The 24,410-nt window shown below is 41.9% G+C and overlaps 1 protein-coding gene across 5 annotated transcripts in view; it reads right to left on the bottom strand.

Moving 5' to 3' along the window:
• The window catches only part of FGF1 (fibroblast growth factor 1), a 233,073-nt gene that overhangs the window by 49,342 nt on the left and 159,321 nt on the right, over nt 1-24,410 (bottom strand). Inside the window, exon 3 of one of the 5 annotated variants that reach the window (XM_075209695.1) lies at nt 15,427-15,529. The exons of the other annotated variants lie outside the window; for them this stretch is intronic. The gene's annotated coding sequence lies outside the window, so the exon portion shown is untranslated. The remainder of the gene's footprint in view (nt 1-15,426; nt 15,530-24,410) is intronic. 5 annotated transcript variants of the gene reach the window in all.

The following is a 24,410-nucleotide window of genomic DNA, read 5'->3' as shown; positions in this document are numbered from 1 at the left end:
CACATCACACCCCCGCCCCCCCCAGACATATTATGCAAACCCCCAATTATTACAAAATCTTGCGAGATTTGGAGCTCCTGATGACACACAGTTATTACACACTGTCCATGGACCGGCTCTTACCCTTCCCCCCCACTTGTGGGTGTGCGCACAAGCGTGAGCGCCACCTGCGGACACAACAAGGTACTTTAATTAAGGGTACTTTAATTTATTTTTATTTATTTTATTTTTTTTAAACTATAGTGCTCCTGTGGGGCACCGGGCGCCCCAGGGAGCCCGGGCCCAGATAATTTGTACCTTCCCCACCCACCTCTCGGCGCCCCTCTACGTCCAAAGCTTGAATCGGAATGCTGCTGCATACGCTCGCCCTTGGGATGCCCTTACTGTACATTAACTATTACATTGACCCCCTTCCCTCCCTTGTTCCGTCGATGAATTCGCAGACTGTAAGAAGTGTCCTTTGCATTCAGAGATGAATTGGATGTACTTGCATTTACTGGCGCACAGTCCGGTTTTGGGTATTCACAGTATAATTTGACACAAAATACGACACATATTGACATTAAAGTTCCTTGGTGAATCAGGCCCTCTATTGTTAGTTATAACTAGTGAATAGCATTTTAGCAAGTAATCTAGAGAATTTTCTGAGAGTAAAAATGTATTTTCTTGTCCAATGAAGTTAAACTGGCAGCTGATTTACTTATAACTCTGTTTGCATTCTTGCGGGTCAATACAGCTAAAATTTATAAACTGCTGAACTTTATGGACTTATCTTTTTAGAACCACAAAATCAAGAGTGGTTGAGAAAGGACAGTACCGATTTGAAGACAGTTGGGCGGCATGTCCTGTTTATCGTTGCTCTGCACAGTGTTTGTTGCGGAAATGCATATTAGTCTTAGGGGAGGGGGTTAAAGGACAGCCTAGTGCTTCAGAAGCCACAATATAGCCATAGTTAAAATGTCTGTAGAAGCAGCATTCAGAACAAATAAGTAGCACAGTAACATAGCAATGTATGAAAATTGATCATATGCTAACAAATATTAAAAACATACAAATTGGGAAATTCCAAGACTGGAATTAATTCTAGCAGCACTCATACTACAGCAAACAATGTTGTGGCACACTCACATGCACCTATACATAATTTTGCATGCTCTGCTCATGCTGTTGATATATATAGTATATGAGCATGATATGTGAAATAGTTCATAATTCCATGTACATGTGTATTAAATCTAGAGATGGGCGGGTCCGGTTCTCCGAGAACCGAACCCACCCGAACTTTGGGTATCCGAGTACCGAGCTGAGCAGCTCGGTACTCTCCCGCCAATTCCGAATCCAAATCGAGGCCGAACGTCATTGTGACGTCGTCGGATCTCGGGACTCGGTTCTCGCGATACTTCAACTTTATAAATACACGCCTCCACAGCAATCCATCGCCATTTGACAGAGGGAGAGAGCAGGGTGTAGTCATAGGCTAATTAGAGCAGGGACAGAGAAAGAATACAATATTGTTCTTGCAATTGCTCTAACCAAAATCGCTAGTGCAGAGAGGAGGATAGAGGTTTATTATTTTTTCTTCATATTTGGCACTCCCCAGCGCTTTTGGGTTGTCCCCCATAATTGTGCATTAATATTTCTGGCTGTCAAAAGTCATATCTGTCAGCAGTATCTACTCAATAAATGTTAGCACTCCTCAGTGTTTTTGGGGTGTCCTCTCTAATTGTGCATTAATATTTCTGGCTGTCAAAAGTCATATCTGTCAGCAGTATCTACTCAATAATTTTAAGCACTCCTCAGTGTTTTTGGGGTGTCCTCTCTAATTGTGCATTAATATTTCTGGCTGTCAAAAGTCATATCTGTCAGCAGTATCTACTCAATAATTTTAAGCACTCCTCAGTGTTTTTGGGGTGTCCTCTCTAATTGTGCATTAATATTTCTGGCTGTCAAAAGTCATATCTGTCAGCAGTATCTACTCAATAAATTTTAGCACTCCTCAGTGTTTTTGGGGTGTCCTCCCTAATTGTGCATTAATATTTCTGGCTGTCAAAAGTCATATCTGTCAGCAGTATCTACTCAATAAATGTTAGCACTCCTCAGTGTTTTTGGGGTGTCCTCTCTAATTGTGCATTAATATTTCTGGCTGTCAAAAGTCATATCTGTCAGCAGTATCTACTCAATAAATGTTAGCACTCCTCAGTGTTTTTGGGGTGTCCTCTCTAATTGTGCATTAATATTTCTGGCTGTCAAAAGTCATATCTGTCAGCAGTATCTACTCAATAAATTTTAGCACTCCTCAGTGTTTTTGGGGTGTCCTCCCTAATTGTGCATTAATATTTCTGGCTGTCAAAAGTCATATCTGTCAGCAGTATCTACTCAATAAATGTTAGCACTCCTCAGTGTTTTTGGGGTGTCCTCTCTAATTGTGCATTAATATTTCTGGCTGTCAAAAGTCATATCTGTCAGCAGTATCTACTCAATAATTTTAAGCACTCCTCAGTGTTTTTGGGGTGTCCTCTCTAATTGTGCATTAATATTTCTGGCTGTCAAAAGTCATATCTGTCAGCAGTATCTACTCAATAATTTTAAGCACTCCTCAGTGTTTTTGGGGTGTCCTCTCTAATTGTGCATTAATATTTCTGGCTGTCAAAAGTCATATCTGTCAGCAGTATCTACTCAATAAATGTTAGCACTCCTCAGTGTTTTTGGGGTGTCCTCCCTAATTGTGCATTAATATTTCTGGCTGTCAAAAGTCATATCTGTCAGCAGTATCTACGCAATGGATTCAAAGCAGTCCACATATGATCTAAATGAGCAACCAGGTTCTGTCACCAGTCCTGATGTTAGTGTTCCCAGTACGTCATCTGGCCAAGGCGATGTCAAACAACAGAGTGTTTTCAAATTAGTGCAAAAAACAAAAACCAAAAAAAAATTTACTGTATTGAAGCGAAAAAGCAGTGTAACTGAGCAAAAGTTAAGTGACGATAAAAAAAAAATTGCAAGCATGCCATTCTACACACGCAGTGGCAAAGAGAGAATGAGGCCTTCACCTTTGGCTATTAGTGGCAGATCCCAAAAAGTTACCCAGCCTACAATTGGTGCACAACTACTGTTACGCGTCAAAGCCGAGCTGCAAGATAACAGTGAGGCATTACAGGAGAATATTTGCTCTGATTCACAAATGACAACAATCCCTGTGGAGAGTCCATCCAACAGTGGGATGTCTAATCGTGACCATTCTGTTAGTCTACCCATAAAGAAGGGCCCTTTCAGCAGTTCTGCTGATATGTGCCTGAACAGCCCGAGTGTAGCCGGTGATACACCAAGTGAGGATGACACTTTGTCTTTAGAAGAGGATGTGGGGGAGATTTGGGTATCCGACGATGAGGATGCGGTTGATTGTGTAAGTCCTGCAGCAGTGTGGCACCAGTGGGAGCAGTTCTGGCATGTGAGGTTCTGGCACCAATATGCACTTTCCAAACACAAGCAGGGATGACGCAGGGGGCAGACCACAACAGTTTGACATCTGGGCTGGTTTGAAGGATTTGTCAAAAAAATGTGTGACCTTGACCATAATTCCAACCAATCCTACTATTAACATGCAAAGGATGGTGGAGGGCCTATCAGGGATTAAACTGTATTTTTCATAATTTTCACTAATAATGTTTGGGTGTAATATACACCCAAAGACGAGTGCTCAATTGCTAAGAGTCATTGATGGAGAGGAAGACAAGCAGGCTTGTCTGTAGAATTTGCAGGCAAATTGTGCTGCGTTATATAGGTAACACCCAAAGAGAAGAGCTCCATTGCTCCATTGCTAATTGTAATTGCTGAAATAGAAATAATAGGGCTGACAGTCTTGGTCTAAATCTGCAGTTACATTTTATTGTACCATAGCTCACTGCGAAACTGGAGAGGTGGCAGGGTTTAGTGATAATCTTCCTCCAACAATACTAATTCATCCCAATATCCCAATATCATAGAAGTCTGTGTAGTATGATGTAATTGCTGATAATGGCCTTCCAAAGGGAATGACTAGTTGATTTTAGGGCAGAGCTGTCACGGTTTTTGGGCAATTCTTTTACAGCACAGCAAATATCAAAATGTTTAGCGGACTCATCTGCATCACCACTGGGTGTCTTGGGAAAGCAATTTCTTTTACTACAAGCAGTTGCCAGAGAAACTGAAGGAGAAGACGTCCCAACAAGATGTTGATAAGTCTGGGATCCTTGCAAAGAAAATTAAGTATTTCATCTACAATTAAAATATAGTTAGCACATTTACTTTGTTTTATTGCACACTATAATTTTATGTAGCACCTTTTCAAAATCTATTATTAAGGCAATCACTTGACTCAAGCTAACCGTGTCTGCACTTTCTTCACAGGTAACTACTTCGCTGGACTAAAGTATATTCCCCTCAAATGCTAATCTTCTTGCAGCTGCTGTATTCTCCTACATGCTGTTGCAGAAACCACAAATTGACCCTAAATGTTTATGGACACAAACAGCATCTCCTGCATGTCATTTTTCAAAAGTTCTGTAACACCAAGTTGATAGTGTGTGCAAAACAGGAAATGTGATGGAATTCAGCCCCGCTGTAATGCTGGACCAATATTGGGGTCGTAATCAGAAATGACATATCCTCAGGAGACTCCAAGCAGGATTAGCCATCTTTCAATGACATCCCTTAGTTTTTGGAACAGTTTGTCAGCTGTATGCCTCTTAGTGAAGCTGCTGATACACAGAGTAGCCTACTTCTCAAAAATGTGATGTACCTGGGTACATGCTGCTGCTGTCCATGCTGGGGAAGGCGAATGACCAACCCAGTGGGCTTTCACAATCATATAATATTTTGTTTGCCCAGTTACGCTTGTACACATATCTGTGGTTAAGTGTACAGTGGGTAGAATACCATTTTGTCACCCAATAATGACATTTTTAGTAAACTTTCGGTACAGGAGAGAATTAGCTTTTCTAGTAAAATGGTATAGTGATGACATTTGCTAACAGGGACATAACACCTCAATTAAATGTCTTAAACCAACTGTATTAATAGTGAACATTGGACGCAGATCTAACACTAGCATAGTACCCAGGGCGTCTGTGATCCGCTTTGCGACTGGGTGACAGGTTTCATTCTTGCTTCCTCTTGCAGAGGATTGTTTAACTGCCAATTGTTGGGGGGGAAGACTGCAGGTGCTGGGATGTAGATGAGAGAAGGGAGGTAGATTATGCTGGAATGCTTGTTGTTATTTTTTTTTTAACCGAAGTTTCTGATTTTCCCAACAGTTTTCCAATAACTCGCTGAAAAATGACGAAACATGGATGAGGATCCCAGATGGTTAAGGTCCCTACCTCTACTGAGTGTGGCTTTCAAAATGCTACAAATGGATAGACAACTCTTGCCAGGATTCGTGTAAAAATAATTCCACACTTAAGAGTGGATTTTTGGTCTTATGCCCAGGCATGACAATGGCCTTTTTGTTATCACTGGCAAGAACTGCAGCAATTTTTCTTTTCAAGTGTATGAAAATCATATTGTGACATAGGAGGTGTTCAAAATTGAATAAAAAATGACTGGAAATTAGTGTTACTGAGGTTAATAATAATGTAGCTACAAAATAATACCTAAATTATGTTATTTTAGCACCAATAAATGTAATTTTTATAACAAATTGCAAAACAAAACCAAACAAAACCAAAACCAAAACCAAAACACGCAATGGCGGTTTTGCAAAACCAAAACCAAAACCAAAACACAACGGTAATCCAGATCCAAAACCGAATCCAAAACCAAAACACGGGGGTCAGTGACCATCTCTAATTAAATCATTATTTTTTCTTGTTCTTTCTACTATTTTCATACATTTCCTGTACATATTATTCTTGCTTGTAACTGACATCTTGTGGTGAATGTGAATACAAAAATGCAGCACACATACTGGGATGAAATGTATGTTGCATTAGGTGTCAGAACATTTACCATATCTAAGCACTGTATCTACATACATGGTAAATACCGTGGCTATAAAAAATATTCAACATTTTCCTACTTTACTTTCTTGCAATCAAAATGGATTTACTCAGGAATTCTTACCACTGATCATTACAAAGTGCTGTACTACACTCTGTAGTGTCAACTAGAAAAAAAACAACTCTCTGGCCTGTTCTTAAATAATTCTGAACAAACAATAGTCAATATATTACATAAGTATTTATCTCCTTTGTTAAGGCACACCTAAATAAGCCATTTTGCAATTAGAGGTTACATAATTAATTTACTAGTGTCCACCTGTATACAATTAAAATTTCTTTTAAATTAAGGACCCCTGTCTATGAGAGGTTCCACAGATGAATATAGCATTTCCACACAAGAGCTTCATCATGAATCTAAAACCCAAATTTGAACATTTCTGCTCACCAACGGTCCTCATCCATTCCAACGGCACTCCTGCAATGTTGCAAAGAATGGGTGTAAATTGCAGTGTCCGATGTGGTAGAGACTTCTCACAGCTGTACCAGGAGCTAAAGGTGATTATTCCCAGTATAAAATGAAGGGGGATGGAGACACTACTTATGTAAGAAATTGTTGCCTTTTTGGATGATAATTATTTAAGAAAAAGCTTTACAGCGTTTTTGTTTTGGGCATTGCAAGTATATGTATTCTATTGTGTTTCCTATTTGACATTTGTGTATTTTACTGGAATTCCCAAATAAATCCATGATGTAATAAAATAAAGTGTGAACAATGTCAAACTGTACTTTAATAGCTACTATACACATTTTGTCTTATTATTGTGCTATCCCCTCCCTACTAAAATAATGTACCTTATGCCTTAGCATACACTGTCCATGGTCAACTACAAAGCTGTAGACATGAAGTCAACCAACAAAATGATCCTGCTTGCACCTGAAATTATAGGATTACATGGGGCAGGTGGATGACAACTGTAATCGGCAGTGATAAAAATACAATTGAACATTGATCGATCAGATAGGATAGTGCTGATATTAGGTTCCTATGTTGAGATATACCAATAAATACAATATATTAGTGAGCATGGCAAACAGGAACACAACTTCATGGAAAACAAACATGGGTTGGATGAACGGTGAAAGGAAAATTTATTTTGGACTGCAACAAATTAAAAATTAGCATTTTCTTGTAGCAAAGACAGAACTTTAGGAATTATCTCTAGTAGTACCACAAATCTAATAATATAAACATACCAAAAAACTCTAAAATGTAAAATACTTTGTTTATTGTATTGTCAATACAGACGATCACTGGCAACAGTGCAGTGTCAGAGCATACACACAGAGCACATGAGGATGTCACATGTACTCTAAATACTATTCCCAGTCAGAATAAGGTGGTTCTAAAATGCAGTATCATATCCACAGTGTTGCTAAAATTAAAAGAAGACAAGAAACAGTTCATGCGTACACCAGCCTGTCTATCACTGTTAGGATAGTGGGTGTGCTGACAATTTAACTAGTTTTATAAATGCAAGAAGCTTTAACATCCTATTGTCCATGTCTCAGGTAGCCATGATACCATCCTATCTGTTCATGCTGTGGCTTCCTATTATAACAGTCTTTTTCTTTGATGCAATCATAGTCTGTTCAATTTCAGAAAGCAGAATTGGTTCTATGCAGGGCCGGACTGGCCATCTGGCACTTCTGGCAAATGCCAGAAGGGCCGATGGCTGGATGGGCCAGCCCGACTCCTCCTGTCTTCTTGGTGGCTCCCCAGGAACTCATCTTTTGAACTAATCTTTTGTGTGAACTAGATCAGAATGAACTAATCTTCAAAATGAACTAGAGTTCCCATCACTATGCCACACTAGAGAGTTTCCAGATTTTTTTTTATCTGAATGGGGGAAGGGTCGCGGGGGGAGGTCGTGGGGGTGCCGCGATTTTCGCGGGGGGGTCACAAGTGTGGAGGGTGAGAGCCAAAGAGGAAGGGGTGCTGTGAGAGGGGATGAGAGAGCCAAAGGGGAAGGGGTGCTGTGAGAGGAGGTGAGAGAGCCAAAGTGGACGGGGTGCTGTGAGAGAGCCAACGGGGAAGGGGTGCTGTGAGAGGGGGTGAGAGAGCCAAAGGGGAAGGGGTGCTGTGAGAAGGGGTGTGAGAGAGCCAAAGGGGAAGGGGTGCTGTGAGAGGGGGTGAGAGAGCCAAAGGGGAAGGGGTGCTGTGAGAGGGGGGTGAGAGAGCCAAAGGGGAAGGGGTGCTGTGAGAGGGGGTGAGAGAGCCAAAGGGGAAGGAGTGATGTGAGAGGGGGTGTGAGAGAGCCAAAGGGGAAGGGGTGCTGTGAGAGGGGTGAGAGAGCCAAAGGGGAAGGGGTGCTGTTAGAGGGGGTGAGAGAGCCAAAGGGGAAGGGGTGCTGTGAGAGGGGGTGAGAGAGCCAAAGGGGAAGGGGTGCTGTGAGAGGGACTGAGAGAGCCAAAGGGGAAGGGGTGCTGGGAGAGGGGCTGAGAGAGCCAAAGGGGAAGGGGTGCTGGGAGAGGGGGTGAGAGAGCCAAAGGGGAAGGGGAAGGGGTGCTGTGAGAGGGGATGAGAGAGCCAAAGGGGGAAGGGGTGCTATGAGAGTGGGTGAGAGAGCCAAAGGAGAAGCGGTGCTGTGAGAGGGGGTGTGAGAGCCAAAGGGGAAGGGGGGCTGTGAGAGTGTGTGAGAGAGCCACGGTGGTAGAGGGTGCAGGAAGAGGGTTGAGAGAGCCGGGGGGTAGAGGGTGCAAGAAGAGGGGGTGAGAGAGCCAGGGGGTAGGGGGTGCTGGGTGAGGGGGTGAGAGAGCCAGGGGGTGCTGGGAGAGGGGTGAGAGAGCCAGGGGGAAGGGGGTGCTGGGAGAGGGGTGAGAGAGCTAGGGGGAAGGGGGCGCTGGGAGAGGTGGTGAGAGAGCCAGGGTGGTAGGGGGTGCAGGAAGAGGGGTGAGAGAGCCGGGGGGGGTAGAGGGTGCAGGAAGAGGAGTGAGAGAGCCAGGGAGGTAGAGGGTGCAGGAAGACGTGTGAGTGCCAGGGGGGTAGATAGTGCAGGAAGACGTGTGAGAGAGACAGGGGAGTAGGTGGTGCAGGAAGATGTGTGAGAGCCAGTGGAGAAGGTGGTGCAGGGGGTTAAGTGAGAGGAACAAAGGAGAAGATGGTGCAGGGGCATAGGTGAAAGAAAGTGTAAAAGACATCTTAAGAACGGGAATGTCAGGGATGCAGCCATCATAAAACACAAGTAGTAATGAAGAATGGGAATGCACAGAGGGGACAATTGTTAAAAAAAATAAAAAATAAGCCTTTATACTCAATTCACTTATATTTTCCATACCCCCCACTTCTAAATTTCTGCTTCGACCACTGCCCTCTATTCCTGCTCCCAACTGCCTATGTGAGCTGACAGCTGCTGAACCCTCCTCGCCCAGCGCGCCCAGTAGGAGAACAGAACACAGGATACCATAATCAGGTAAGTGCATATATTTTCTCGTGTGCAATGTGTTTTTAACCATCCTTTCTTGAACTGGGGGCACTACACCGTATCCAATAACGTTTAAAACACTATGTATTGCTCATTATTTCGCTGTAATGTTTGTTGCATATTTATCTGTACAGAGATTTTTAATTAAGAGGAAAAAACACTGCTTGTCATAAATTTTATCTGTGATTGTGTCAATATATCTATTTTTGTTTGCATTGTTAATGGTGTATTAAACTGCTCTTGGGACTCACACTCAGTATCTGATATGCTGTACCAATTTTTATTTATGATTGAGTTTTTGTCTGGGCACTACTAATAATTTGGGGCACTACTATGGCATAATGTTATTTGAGGGCACTATTGTGGCATAATATGATTTGGGGGCACTTCTGCATGACCAAATATGAATTGAGGTTTATACGATGTGGCATAATATGACCTTGGGGCACTACGCTGTGGCACAATATGAACTGGGCGCACTACGGTGTGGCATCATATGAACTTCTGCCAAAGGCAAGTCTTTCATTGTTGAAAATGATGGGAGCCCAAAGAAGTTGCTGTATCGATCGGGGTAGACGTCTCCAGGTAATTAATCTAAATGTTTCCTATCTAATCAAACTGATGGATCATATCCAATTATCTCTCACCCACCTCCTCTATCCCCCTTAATTTATGTACTGTGTTACTTAAAAGGAATAGAAAAGACGCATATCCAGTTACTGTAGTAAAAAAAAAAAAATTTCTCTGACATTTTGCTGTAGATGGAAATACTTTTAATGTGGCCATGTAGGTTCAAATGATCATTCAATAGTTATCTTTTTTTTTAGATATATGATGGAGTTTTATTTCATTTATTCATGAAAATTCTGCCATTACTATTTAATTGAGGGAAAAGGGTACCTTTTACCTATATGTGTGTAAGTATTCTGTTCGTTGTTGCTATTTTGTGGGAGATTTGAAAAAAGCAAAATATTGGTTTCCTACAGTGGCGCCTGTATAATTGGTGGTATTACTGTAGTATGGGGTGGCGTGCTGGTGGCAATGTTGTAGTGTGTTTGAGGCTTAGTATTGTTAATAAGTAGAAGAGAGTATTGATATAATGTGGGAGGTGATGCCGGATGCTGTAATGTGGGGGGTCATGCTGGACGCTGTAATGTGGGGGGTGATGCTGGTTGCTGTAATGTGGGTGGGTATTGATGTAGTATGAGTGTGTGTGGGGGGGGGTTATTTATTGCTGTAATTTGGATACTAATAATGTATTGTCATGGTATTTATTGATGTAATTGGGGTGCTAACAATGTAATGTTGAGGGTCATTAGGATAAATAAATACCCCCCCACACACACTCATACTACATCATGTTGTACTGCACCAGCAACGCGCACTGCGCCAGCATCAGTGTGCAACAATATAGTGCATAGAGCCCACAACACGTGGGCCTATGTGCTTTAAATGCCAGGGCTGATTTTTAGTCCCAGTCCGGCCCTGGTTCTATGTAGTGATGAACGGGCTCGGATTTTCTAAATCCGAACAGCCCCGAACAGTGCGGATCCGAGCCCGATCCGAGCACTGTTCGTGTATTCCCGCCGATGCCAAAACTCAAAACGAAGCATTTCGTCATAGTCCCGCTGTCGGATCTCGGGATGCCGCCGCCATCTTGACTCGGGCATTGATCAGGGAAGAGGGAGTGGGTTTAGTGGTGTCCTCTATCCTGGTCATTCCTGTGGTTCTGTCCTGGTCAGTCCAGTGGTGGTGTCCTGTGCTCTGTCCTGCTGAGTCTAGTGGTGCTGTCCTGTACTCTGTCCTGCTCAGCCCAGTGGTGGTGTCCTGTGCTTTGTCCTGCTCAGTCCAGTGGTGCTGTCCTGTGCTCTGTCCTGCTCAGTCCAGTGGTGGTGCTGCCATTATTCCAGTGGTGCTGTCCTGTGTCCAGTACAGTGGTACTGCTATAGAAGTTCACTGATCCTGCAGTATAAGTCTATTGGTACTGCAATATAATAACTACGTTTACTGGTCCTGCAGTATAAGTCGATTGGTACTGCAATATAATAACTATGTTCACTGATCCTGCAGTATAAGTCCATTGGTACTGCAATATAATAACTACGTTCACTGATCCTGCAGTATAAGTCCATTGGTACTGTAATATAATAACTACGTTCACTGTTCCTGCAGTATAAGTCCAGTGGTACTGCAATATAATAACTATGTTAACTGATCCTGCAGTATAAGTTCATTGGTACTGAAATATAATAACTACGTTCACTGATCCTGCAGTATAAGTCCAGTGGTACTGCTATATAACTAAGTTCACTGATCCTGCAGTATAAGTCCAGTGGTACTGCTATATAACTAAGTTCACTGATCCTGCAGTATAAGTCCAGTGGTACTGCTATATAACTCTTTTTATTCTTTGCCAGCTCGTTTTGTGGGGGTCCAAACGAACCAATCATTTCAGCCACAGTTTTGTAGGCCCTGTCGCTGAAATGATTGGTTTGTTAAAGTGCGCATGTCCTATTTCACCAACATAAGGGTGGGTGGGAGGGCCCAAGGACATTTCCATCTTGCACCTCTTTTTTTGGCATTATGTGTTCTTTGGGGCCTAGTTTTTCAAACTGCCATCCTATCTGTCACTGCAGTGCCACTCCTAGATGGGCCACGTGTTTGTGCCGCCCACTTGTGTCACTTAGCTTAGTCATCCAGCTACCTCGGTGCAACCTTTTGGCCTGAAAACAATATTGTGAGGTGTGAGGTGTTCAGAATAGACTGGAAATGAGTGAAAATGAATGTTATTGAGGTTAATAATAGCGTAGGAGTGAAAACAAACAAAAAAAACAGGATTTTAGTAGTTTTTATGCTTTTTAAAAAGAAAATTAGAACCCAAAACCTTAAGGTAATCAGAACCCAAAACACGAAAAGTGGCCGGTGCACATCCCTAGTTCTATGACATGCAAAACAACAATCTATTCATGCCCAAGAATGGACATCATGGGCCTGATTCATTGAGGAAAGTAAGGCAAAAATGGAGTAACTTTGCACCTTGGCAAAACCATGTTGCAATGCAATGGATGCAAATTAGTTTATTATTTTGCACTTAAGGGAAATACTGGCTGTTTTTTCATGCAGGACAAAAATACTTGATAGCTTTATTTTTACACTGACATTTAAAGTTGATCTAGGACATGCCCTATCACAAATATAAATATCATCATCACCATTTATTTATATAGCACCACTGATTCCGCAGCGCTGTACAGAGAACTCATTCACATCAGTCCCTGCCCCATTGGAGTTTACAGTCTAAATTCCCTAATATACACACAGACAGAGAGAGATAGAGAGAGAGAGAGAGAGAGAGAGAGACTTGGGTCAATTTTTTTTCTTTATTACTGATAGCAGCCAATTAACCTAACAGTATGTTTTTGGAATGTGGGAGGAAACCGGAGCACCCGGAGGAAACCCACGCAAACACACGGAGAACATACAAAATCCACACAAATAAGGCCATGAGTGGGAATCGAAGTCATGACCCCAGCGCTGTGAGGCAGAAGTGCTAACCACTTAGCCACCGTGCTGCCCCCATTTTAAATTTACCTCCCCCTTCAATGCAACATGGTTTTGTCAAGGTGCAAAGTTACTCCTTTTTTTGCTTTACTTTCTTTAATGGCTCAGACCTCATATGTCATGTGGAAAATAGCAAAGCAGCATAGACCAGATATTCCCTGCCCTAGTTATCCAATGCTCTTACATGTTCCACAAAAGATTATCAAAGACTGAGCACACCGTATGGGTCAGATTTATTAAGACACGCAAAATTAACTTATTGTCCGTATTCAACAAAGAGCGGATGTAAAGAAACGTGCTCTAACAGGCAATACACTGCAGGATACGTCCAATACATATGTGGAAAATAAAGTACCAAACACACAAAAAAACCCATAAAAAACTATTCAATTAATGTCACCTGTTAATAATATAGTAATTAATAACAAAACAGTAAAAAAATTAAAAAATATATATTTTAATTCCCCAATTAAAATACCTTTATGAGGATGTTATGAATGTCTACTGTACATAAAATGCATTTTACAGTTGCTTCTGTGCAAAAAATACATGTTCTAGCTGGCACACGTGACCGTCATAACTAAGAATCGGCCTGTAGCTGGTGCAACTAATACAACTGAAAATCACGTACTTTTGAGATGCCCAAAGCTTACTTTATATTGTCTACATGCATACGTCCATTCCACCTGCTCCGCCACTGAAATTGTAAACTGTAGGATCCTTTGTGCTCCAAGATGAATTGGACGTTGCTATGTTCTCTGGTGTATTGTTCATTTCTGGGCATGTGCAGTGGGATTTTATGCAAAATACGGCACGTATCGACGTTTGCGTGCCTTAATGAAGCAGGCCCTATGTACTTTTTCTCTCGTCAGCTTGACAGATGTGCTAGTAAACACATGCTCTCCAATAGATGGTATTATTCACTGACAGGCAAAGATTGAGTGCAATTATTCAGACCACCTTATGAGAAATTGCAGTGGTTGATTGGACATTAGACATTTCAAACTGAAGCCTCAGTATGTTTAGTAAACAGTTTCTTATATGTTTACCTTCAGCCACAGGCCCAGCCACATTCCTTGTGAGAGTCAAACCCTTGGTTTTCTCTGCACATTGCTTTTAAATACCTTGTTATATTAATGTCATTCTGCTGTATGTTAACATGATATTAACAATGGCTGATGGTTTGATTCCCAACTTGCCCTTGTCTTACTCTGCTATAATATTGAATCTAGGTTTAGAAAATATAGAGCTCTCAACAGACTGTCAAACAGTTATGTGACATGAATTTCATTTGGCCACTCATGCGCCAAGTGCACAGATGCAAGTATATATATATATATATATATATATATATATATATATATATATATATATATTCCCACCAAATTTCTAAGCTACACAGGCGCTTATAAGTGTGCAACCACAAAAGATGATAATGACAGAAAAAATTCCTTGTATACTCAGTATATGAGATGGCAGCTCCCAATACATTCGACACCTACCTGCAGGTATCAGGCTAATAAAATACAAATAGAGAAAGGGGCGCCAACATAGTGCATTAAATATATAACATCTTTAAAATAATCCACATGCGTGCAATTCCCGTACCAGAAGTTCAAATTCAAATAGCATTGAATATGTGCTCATAAAACTTCACACAGGTATGGTCTGCAACGGACCGCTGAAGTGTAACGTCCTGACTCCAACAGAATCTTCTCCCAAAATACTAGCACCACTTCGAATTGGCTAAAACTCAAAAAAGCCAATATAGTATAATACCATCACAACAAGTGAGATTAGAAAAGATTTTAATAAAAAAGAGGCAGCATAGCCTCACACTACGGCTTATATATAATATGCTCGTACATAAAACAAGATATAAAACAGCTTATCTGTCCAGTTTCTCGTGCAATAATGGAACAGCATGCAGGGCAAGTCTAGCCAGTACAACCACACTGATATACCAGTCCGGGACAGCATGCAAAACGAATTCCCTATATATATAATCATATCTTTTATTTTTATATTAGTATGATTGCATCAAGGATCTAGAAATATAAGCATTCTACTTATACATTTCCAGTGACAAATCCAGACCTGTTCTGGGCTAATAGGGACACAGAGTGTTCTAGACAAATGGAATAGGATCTGCCTGTAGCAATACATCTCAGCTGGACTACAGTAGTGACCAATAATGCACCACTGCAACTGTCTCCATCGAGAGTTAATATGTTAAAAGCAGGGTGGGTGGGAGGAAAAAACCCACATCCTTTATATATCCCACCATTGGAGGAGGAAGCCACACAGACTGCCTTCACTCATCCTGGCCAATTTCTAGGAACTGAGAAGGTCATGTAGGTTGTGTATTGCTGGTAAATGCATTAAACATTGTTGGAAGATACTACCTTTGACTTGCTTTTCTTCCATGTAATTAAATATACTTCTGCTACAGCAGTGAGCATCTGTTTGTTTTGGAGATCATATTGGAGCAGACGGCAAGACCCCATTCTATAAATACATATTTAGAGAGACAGGACAATATGGTGGGTTTATCATTTAATTTTAGCATTAAAAAATAAGCAACTATAAAAACAATAACTTAATATCCTTCACTTGTTACAGGGAACACAATTTACTTATTTGGAAAACGATTAAAAGCAAACTGTATATACATTTTCAATATTTGACTGTTATTGGTAGAGAAGAGCAGTTATTTACTGTGTGCAGAGACATATCATTGATTAAGCAGCAATACTGGTGAAAATATATTATATTTTGTTTTTCTTTAAATAGGAAGAAATAAGATAAATATCTTTTAATCATATATCTGGTAGTCATTTTTACCTTCTACAATTCATTCTATCCTTTTCAAAATCTCTCTGGTGCCTACAAAAAATGTCTGCCACTACACAAATACAAACTCACAGCTCTTAGCAGGGCCGTAACAAGAGCGATGTGGCTGGTTGACCACCCAGGGCACAAGCTTAACTATCGCCCACTATGGGCCTGATTCATTAAGGAGCTTAGGCAAGAATTTGAGTAAGTTTTCTTACAATGTAAGGGGTGTAAATTAGTTTAGTATTCTGCACATAAGTTAAATACTGGCTGTTTTTTCATGTAGCACACAAATATCAACTTTAAATGTCAGTGTACAAATAAGCTATCAAGTATTTGTGTGCTACACGAAAAAAACAGCCAGTATTTAACTTATGCGCAAAGTAATAAACTAATTTACACCCCTTGCATTGTAACATGGTTTTGTCCAGAAAACTTACTCAATTTAGTTCCTTAATGAATGTCTAAGCTACAACCTCAGGTATAATGCTACCACAGGGCATTACCACATTTGAGCACCTGGCCAGCAACAGAGTAAATGGTTCTGGGCTCCCTGCAGCATTGTGACGTTACAGTGCTGTCTGTGGAGAGGAGCCAAGAGGGGCCAGGAAGAAAGCAAAGAAGAGAGAAGAAGCAGAGAAGCAGGAAAGAAGAAGCAGATAAGCGGACAAAGTGCAAAGAAGAAGAAAAGGTAACTAAAATTACTTCAGAGAGAACAGGGGGAGAATAAGCTGGCAAAAGAACATTCGCTACTGCTAAACTTGAATTTCTACAATCAAGGCATTAAAATTGACAAGAAGAATATGTGAGTTAGACAGAGAAAAAATATACAGGAGGAGAGAGATGGCTGGAGAAGACAAGGGAGGAAGGTTGGTGGCTGGAGAGAACAAGGGGGAAGTTGACTGGATAGAACACGGATGTGGCTGGAGGGTACAGGGGGAGAGGTGGCTGGAAAGAACAGGGGGGAGAGGGGGCTGGACAGAACAGCAGGGGCAGTAGCTGGAGAGAATAGGGGTGTGTGGCTTGAGAGAATGGGGGAGAGATGGCTGGACAGAACAAGGGGAGAGTTGACTGTATTGAACAGGGATGTGGCTGGAGAGAATATGGGGAGAGGTGACTGGAGAGAACAGGGGGAGAAGTGACTAGAGAGAACGGGGGGTTAGCTGGAGAGAACAGGGTGTGTGGCTGGAGAGGACAGGCGGCGTGGCTGGAGAGAATGTGGAGAGAGGTGGCTGAATAGAATGGGGTTGGATAGCTGTAGAGAATGGAGGCGGGGAAGGTAGCTGGAGAGAATGGGGGGAGAGGTGACTGGAGAAAACAGGAGGCAGAAGGAGCTGGAGACAACAGGTGGCGATTCAGGTGGTTTGGAATTGGAGAGAAGAAGGGATTTTCTTTGTAGTACATAAATATGAAGTACATAAATACTATAAAAAATAATCAGGAAATTAATATAATGATCAAAAATAAATCAGTAATATATTCTAAAGGTTGAGATGTCTTTAAAAATCTCTATTAAATGTGGTGAAAATTGGAAGCTATTAATTTAATATTGAGGCTGGTGGGAGGAGAAATAGGTCTGTTTATTATATAGGAATCCTATTAATTTTAATGTCAGAGGTGGTATGGGAAAATAAATTTATTGAATCTATAAATCTAAAATTAATGGGTATGCTAATAATTTATTTTTTGAATGGTTAGGAGGAAGGAGGCTTATTTATTAAAGTAAACAGTATTCAATTAATGTTGGGGCTGGTTAGGGGGAAGAAGCTTCATTATTAAGTGAGAGTGCTATTAATTTAATGTTGGGGCATTATGGGGGGGGAATAGGCATATTTATTAAATGTAAATGCTATTAAATAAATTTTAAAAGCAACTGATTTAATGTGTGGTTGAAGAGGAGGCAGGTCTGGATTGTTCACTCACTGCTAGACTTTCCAGTAGGGATGTGCACGGGCGACTTTTGAGGTCTCGTGTTTTCTGTTTTGGATCCGGATTTTCTCGATGTTTTGGGTTCGGATTTGTTTCGCAAAACACCTGCCGAAAGGTTTTGGTTCGGATTTGAGGTTTTGGATTCGGATTTTTTTTGAAAAAAGCATAAAAAGTTAAAAAATCAATTTTTTGGGCTTATTTTCACTCCTACGCTATTATTGACCTCAATAACATTCAATAACAAGCATTTCCACTAATTTACCGTGTATTCTGAACACCTCACAATATAGTTCTTAGTCCAAAATGTTGCAACGAGCTACCTTTCTGGACTGCGTAGTGGAGTGGTCCCCACAATATAATAAGAAAACCATCAACTGGTCTTAATCGCACCAAAACATGTACCTGGACTGCGTAGAGGAGTGGGTCACCACGATATAAATTAAAAACCCTGAACTTGTATGATTCGCACCAATAATGTACCTGGACTGCGTAGAGGAGTGGGTCACCACAATATATATAATAAGAAAACCATCAACTGGTATGAATCGCACCGAATAATGTACCTGGACTGCGTAGAGGAGTGGGTCACCACAATATAAATTAAAAACCCTAAACTTGTATGATTCGCACCAATAATGTACCTGGACTGCGTAGAGGAGTGGGTCACCACAATATAAATTAAAAACCCTGAACTTGTATGGTTCGCACCAATAATGTACCTGGACTGCGTAGAGGAGTGGGTCACCACAATATATATAATAAGAAAACCATCAACTAGTATGAATCGCACCGAATAATGTACCTGGACTGCGTAGAGGAGTGGGTCACCACAATATAAATTGAAAACCCTGAACTTGTATGATTCGCACCAATAATGTACCTGGACTGCATAGAGGAGTGGGTCACCACAATATATATAATAAGAAAACCATCAACTTGTATGATTCGCACCAATAATGTACCTGGACTGCGTAGAGGAGTGGGTCACCACAATATAAATTAAAAACCCTGAACTTGTATGATTCGCTCCAATAATGTACCTGGACTGCGTAGAGGAGTGGGTCACCACAATATAAATTAAAAACCCTGAACTTGTATGATTCGCTCCAATAATGTACCTGGACTGCGTAGAGGAGTGGGTCACCACAATATAAATTAAAAACCCTGAACTTGTATGATTCGCACCAATAATGTACCTGGACTGCGTAGTGGAGTGGGTCACCACAATATATATAATAAGAAAACCATCAACTTGTATGATTCGCAATAATAATGTACCTGGACTGCGTAGAGGAGTGGGTCACCACAATATTATTAAAAAACCCTACACAGGTCTGAATTCCACCCAAAAAGTTTATGGACTGCGTAGTGTAGTGTTCCCCACAATATTATTTACAATTTTTGCAGCAACAGTCAACGTTGTTTAATATCTGATACACCTCTATCTGGACTGCATAGTGGAGTGGCCCCGGTACCCAATTTGGTACCGGGGCCACAATACCTCCTCCAAACATGGTACAGACCATTCGTCATTGAGATCCCATCAAGTATGTTAAAGACAGACAGGGTCGAAGTGTTATTGGTTGACTTTGTAAACCAAAAAACTGTCCCTGTTGCACATAGTCGTGCAATGAAGACTGACTTTTTCATTTAAAGGCACCATCTTTCAAGTGTGTTGTTTGTAAGTCATATTATACTTTTGGTAAAATTGGTTTATTTTGTTCCTCTTTATGGTAACTACTAATAGAATTAAAGTATTAAATAGAAGCGGCAGTTCCTCTTTACGGGAATTAGTAATAGAATTAAAGTATTAAATAGAATTAAAGTATTAAATAGAGTGGTATAGAGTGGTAGTGTGGTATAGAGTGGTCCCCACAATATAATAATAAAACCCTCAACTGGTCTGAATTCTACCAAACAAGTATCTGGACTGCGTAGTGGGGTGGCCCCGATACCCAATTTGATACCGGGGCCACAATAAAATAAATACACCCTCAACTGGTCTGAATTCCACCAAACAAGTATCTGGACTGCATAGAGGACTGGCCACTGGCCACCACAATATAATATATAGAAAACCTTCAACAGGTCAGAATTACACCCAAAAATAGTATCTGGACTGCGTAGAGTAGTGGGCACTGGGCACCACAATAAAAAATATATAGAAAACCTTCAATAGGTCTAAATTAAACCCAAAAATAGTATCTGGACTGCATAGAGGACTGGCCAATGGCCACCACAATATAATATATAGAAAACCTTCAACAGGTCAGAATTACACCCAAAAATAGTATCTGGACTGCATAGAGTAGTGGGCACTGGGCACCACAATAAAAAATATATAGAAAACCTTCAACAGGTCAGAATTACACCCAAAAATAGTATCTGGACTGCGTAGAGTAGTGGGCACTGGGCACCACAATAAAAAATATATAGAAAACCTTCAATAGGTCTGAATTAAACCCAAAAATAGTATCTGGACTGCATAGAGGACTGGCCACTGGCCACCACAATATAATATATAGAAAACCTTCAACAGGTCAGAATTACACCCAAAAATAGTATCTGGACTGCGTAGAGTAGTGGGCACTGGGCACCACAATAAAAAATATAAAAAAACCTTCAACAGGTCTGCATTACACTGCACATACGGCTGCTCCTCCATCCTCTCCATCATATACATGTTGGAGTTTCAGCGTGTGAAAACCTCTTGTTTTTGATAATGTCAGTGCATTTTGAATATTTTTCAATTTGCCCCACACCACTAAATGTACTTTATCTATGATACGCATCTATCTATCTTGACTGCGTAGTGTGGTGTGCCCAGAACATAATTTTTTACAGCGCCAACAATATAATTAAAAAATTGGGCATCAACTGTCAACGTTGTTTAATATCTGATACACCTAAATATGGACTGCACAGTGGAGTGGCCCCGGTAGTAAATTTGGTGCCGGGGCCACAATACCTCCTCCAACTTCCAAGTGTAGTGTTTATAAAGTCAGACAGCGTCGAAGTGTTATTAGTTGACTTTCTTAACCCTAAAATTGTCCCTGTTGCAAATATTCGTGTAATGGACAGTTACTTTTTCATTGCAAGACTCAAGCTTTCAAGTGTAGTGTTTATAAAATATAAACAACAATAGAGTAGTTTTAGAGCACGTCAATACCTCTTGTTTTAAATTATGACAGGGCATTTTACTTTTTGTTTAATTTCTTGAATTTGTTTAAATTTGGTTTTACTTTTTGAACATGGCAAACGACTGTTGATTGGTCATATAATGCAAAAAAAAAAGTTCCAAGATGGAATTGTCCTTGGGCCTTCACACCCACCCTTATGTTGTTGAAATAGGACATGCACACTTTAACAAACCAATCATTTCAGCGACAGGGCCTACCAAACAACTTTGGCTGAAATGATTGGTTTGTTTGAGCCCCCACACCAAAAAAGCTATTCATCTCTCCCTGTACAGACTAAACAGGCTCTACTGAGGCAAGATGTCATCCTCAACCTCTGATTCCTCTCCCCCTACAGTGTGTACTTCCTCCTCATCACACATTATCAATTCGTCCCCGCTGGACTCCACAACCACAGGTCCCTCTGTACTATCTGGAGGGCAGTGCTGTACTCCATTGAGGAATTGATTATTCATTTTTATAAACATCATTTTTTCAACGTTATGAGGAAGCAACCTCCTTCGCCGCTCACTGACCAGGTTCCCTGCTGCACTAAAAACTCTTTCCGAGTACACACTGGAGGGGGGACAACTCAGGTACAATAGAGCCAGTTTGTACAGGGGCTTCCAAACTGCCTTTTTTTCCTGCCAGTAACAATATGGACTGTCTGACATGTCTACTTGGATGGTGTCAGCAAAGTAATCATCCACAATTTTTTCTATTGTGACAGCATCCAATGCAGCGAGAGTAGACATGTCTGCAATGGTTGGCAGGTCCTTCAGTCCGGACCAGATGTTATCAGCATCCCCGCCAGCGCCTCTTTTGGGAAAACTGAGCTTTTTCCTCGCAGCCATAGATGTGGAAGAAAATGAGGGTGGAGCTGTTGGCATGTCACGGTCCTCTTCAGAGGACAATCTCCTGACCAGCAGGTCTTTGCACCGCTGTAGACTTGTGTCCGCCGGAAACAGAGACACAACATACGCTTTAAACCGAGGATCGAGCACGGTGGCCAGAATGTATTCCTCTGACTTTAAAAGAGTGACCACCCTCTGATCCTGGCAAAGCATACGAAGGGCTACATCCACAAGAGCTACATGCTTGGTGTAATCGCAATGGCTTACCAGCATCTCCCTCACTTTCTCCAGCTGCTTCTGCAACAGCCTGATCAGGGGAATGACCTGACTCAAGCTGGCAGTGTCGGAACTGACTTCTCGTGTGGCAAGTTCAAATGGCTGCAGAACCTTGCACAACACGGAAATCAGTCTCCACTGCGCTTGAATGAGGCGCATCCCCACTCCTTTGCCTATGTCGTAGGTGGCTGTGTAGGCCTGAATGGCCTTTTGATGCTCCTCCATCCTCTGCAGCATATAGAGGGTGGAGTTCCAGCGTGTCACAACCTCTTGTTTGAGGTGATGGCAGGGCAGGTTCATGCTTTTTTGATGTGCCTCTAGTCTGCGGTAGGCACTGGCTGAATGCCGAAAGTGTCCAGCAATTTTGCGCGCCACCGCAAGCATCTCCTGCACACCCCTATCACTCTTGAGGTAATGCTGCACCACCAAATTAATGGTGTGGGCAAAACATGGGACGTGCTGGAAGTTGCCCATATTTAATGCCCGCACAATGTTACTGGCATTGTCTGACACCACAAATCCCCATGAGAGTCTAAGTGGGGTAGGCCACTGGGAGATAATTTCCCTCAGTTTCTCTTATATGTTGTCAGCGTTGTGCCTCTTATTAAAGCCTGTAATACACAATGTTGCCTGCCTTTGCACGAGCAGCCATTTTGTAGATGCTGCTACTGATGCAGCTGTTGCTGCGGAAGGGGATGCATCTACCCAGTGGGCTGTCACAGTCGTATAGTCCTCGTTTGCCCAGAACCACTTGTCCACATGTCCGTGGTTAAGTGGACAGTGGGTACAACCGCATTTTTTAGAGCACTGAGGACACTTGATCGTACTTCTCTGTACATTTTTGGTATCGCCTGCCTAGTGAAGTGGAATCTCGACGGGATTTGGTACCGGGGACACAATACCTCCATCAACCCTCTAAATCCCACTCCACTGATGACGGACACCGGGCGCACGTCTAACACCAACATTGAAGTTACAGCCGCAGTTATACGCTTTGCAATAGGGTGACTGCTATCGTATTTTGTGGTCATGGCAAACGACTGTTGGACGGTCAATTGTTTTGTGAAAGACTTAGCGGTCTTACGACTTCCCCTCTGGGAAGATGACCGACTAACAGCAGCAACAGCAGCAGTGGCAGTAGTAGGCGTACTGCTGCAGGATTCCTCGGATGAATCCCGTATTGAGGAGGACTCAGTCTGGCTGCTGACTTGGGCTGCAGGACTGAATCTGATGGAGATTGTGGAGGAAGTTGACGAGGAGGGTGTTGCTGGTGTGTATCCAACTGGACCACGGGATTTAGGTGTCCCTGTACCGATGAGGGTCCTAGCCCCAGTTCCTGAACTAACCACTGAACTATGAAGGTTATTCAGGTGACGTATAAGGGAGGATGTTCCTAGGTGGGCAAGATCCTTACCCCTGTGTCAGGATTTCCCAGGTATGACCACGGAGAGGAGATAAGTGGTTATAATGAATTTATTAACAAACAGAGATGACAAGGTAACTCATGAGACAGTTCAAAGTGCAGATGAGAAACAGGTAACTGCAATAGTAGATTTCAACAGGCAGCGTAGAACTACAAGTACCAGGTATAATGGTTAAAGATGCAGGAGTCCAGGACACAGGTAACAACAAATAGTAGATTTCAACAGGCAGCGTAGAACTACAAGTACCAGGTATAATGATTGAAGATGCAGGAGTCCAGGACACAGGTAACAGCAAATAGTAGATTTCAACAGGCAGCGTAGAACTACAAGTACCAGGTATAATGGTTAAAGATGCAGGAGTCCAGGACACAGGTAACAGCAAATAGTAGATTTCAACGAAGAAATATGCAGGAGTCCAGATAGCAGATAGAAGCTGAGCACAGGGAATGCTCCTCGGAATGACCTGATGATCTGGCCCAGACTGTTTGAAGCAGGCAGGTATAAATAGGCCTCATGCAGCTGAAACCACTCCCAGTGATCAAGGAGAATAATCAAGTAGCACAGTGGCCCCTTTGGTGGGCAGTGGTACTACAAGTGGAAAGCATACCAAATCCAATAGAGTCACTGTAGACAGCAGCTGCAGAGTGCAAATCGTGACACCCTGCTTATTTGAGCTTTACATAAGCTACATATGGCCATACATTGGTTGTCTGGATTTGGATAAAAATAACTCCAGACCGAAGAGGTGCATTTTTTGGTCTTCTGACCAGGCATGACGATGGGCTTTTTCATCCCATGGACATCAGCTGTTTCCCCCCCTGGTGCCTCATTTACAATAACCACATCACCATCCTCATCATCAAGTTCCTCCACAGCGCCAGCTACATCATCAATA

This window comes from Mixophyes fleayi, chromosome 4 (genome assembly GCF_038048845.1).
Source record: "Mixophyes fleayi isolate aMixFle1 chromosome 4, aMixFle1.hap1, whole genome shotgun sequence".
In the NCBI taxonomy this organism is placed as follows: Eukaryota; Metazoa; Chordata; class Amphibia; order Anura; family Limnodynastidae; genus Mixophyes; species Mixophyes fleayi.
Note: the sequence above shows the minus strand (reverse complement) of the source record. Positions and strands in the feature narration are given on the sequence as shown.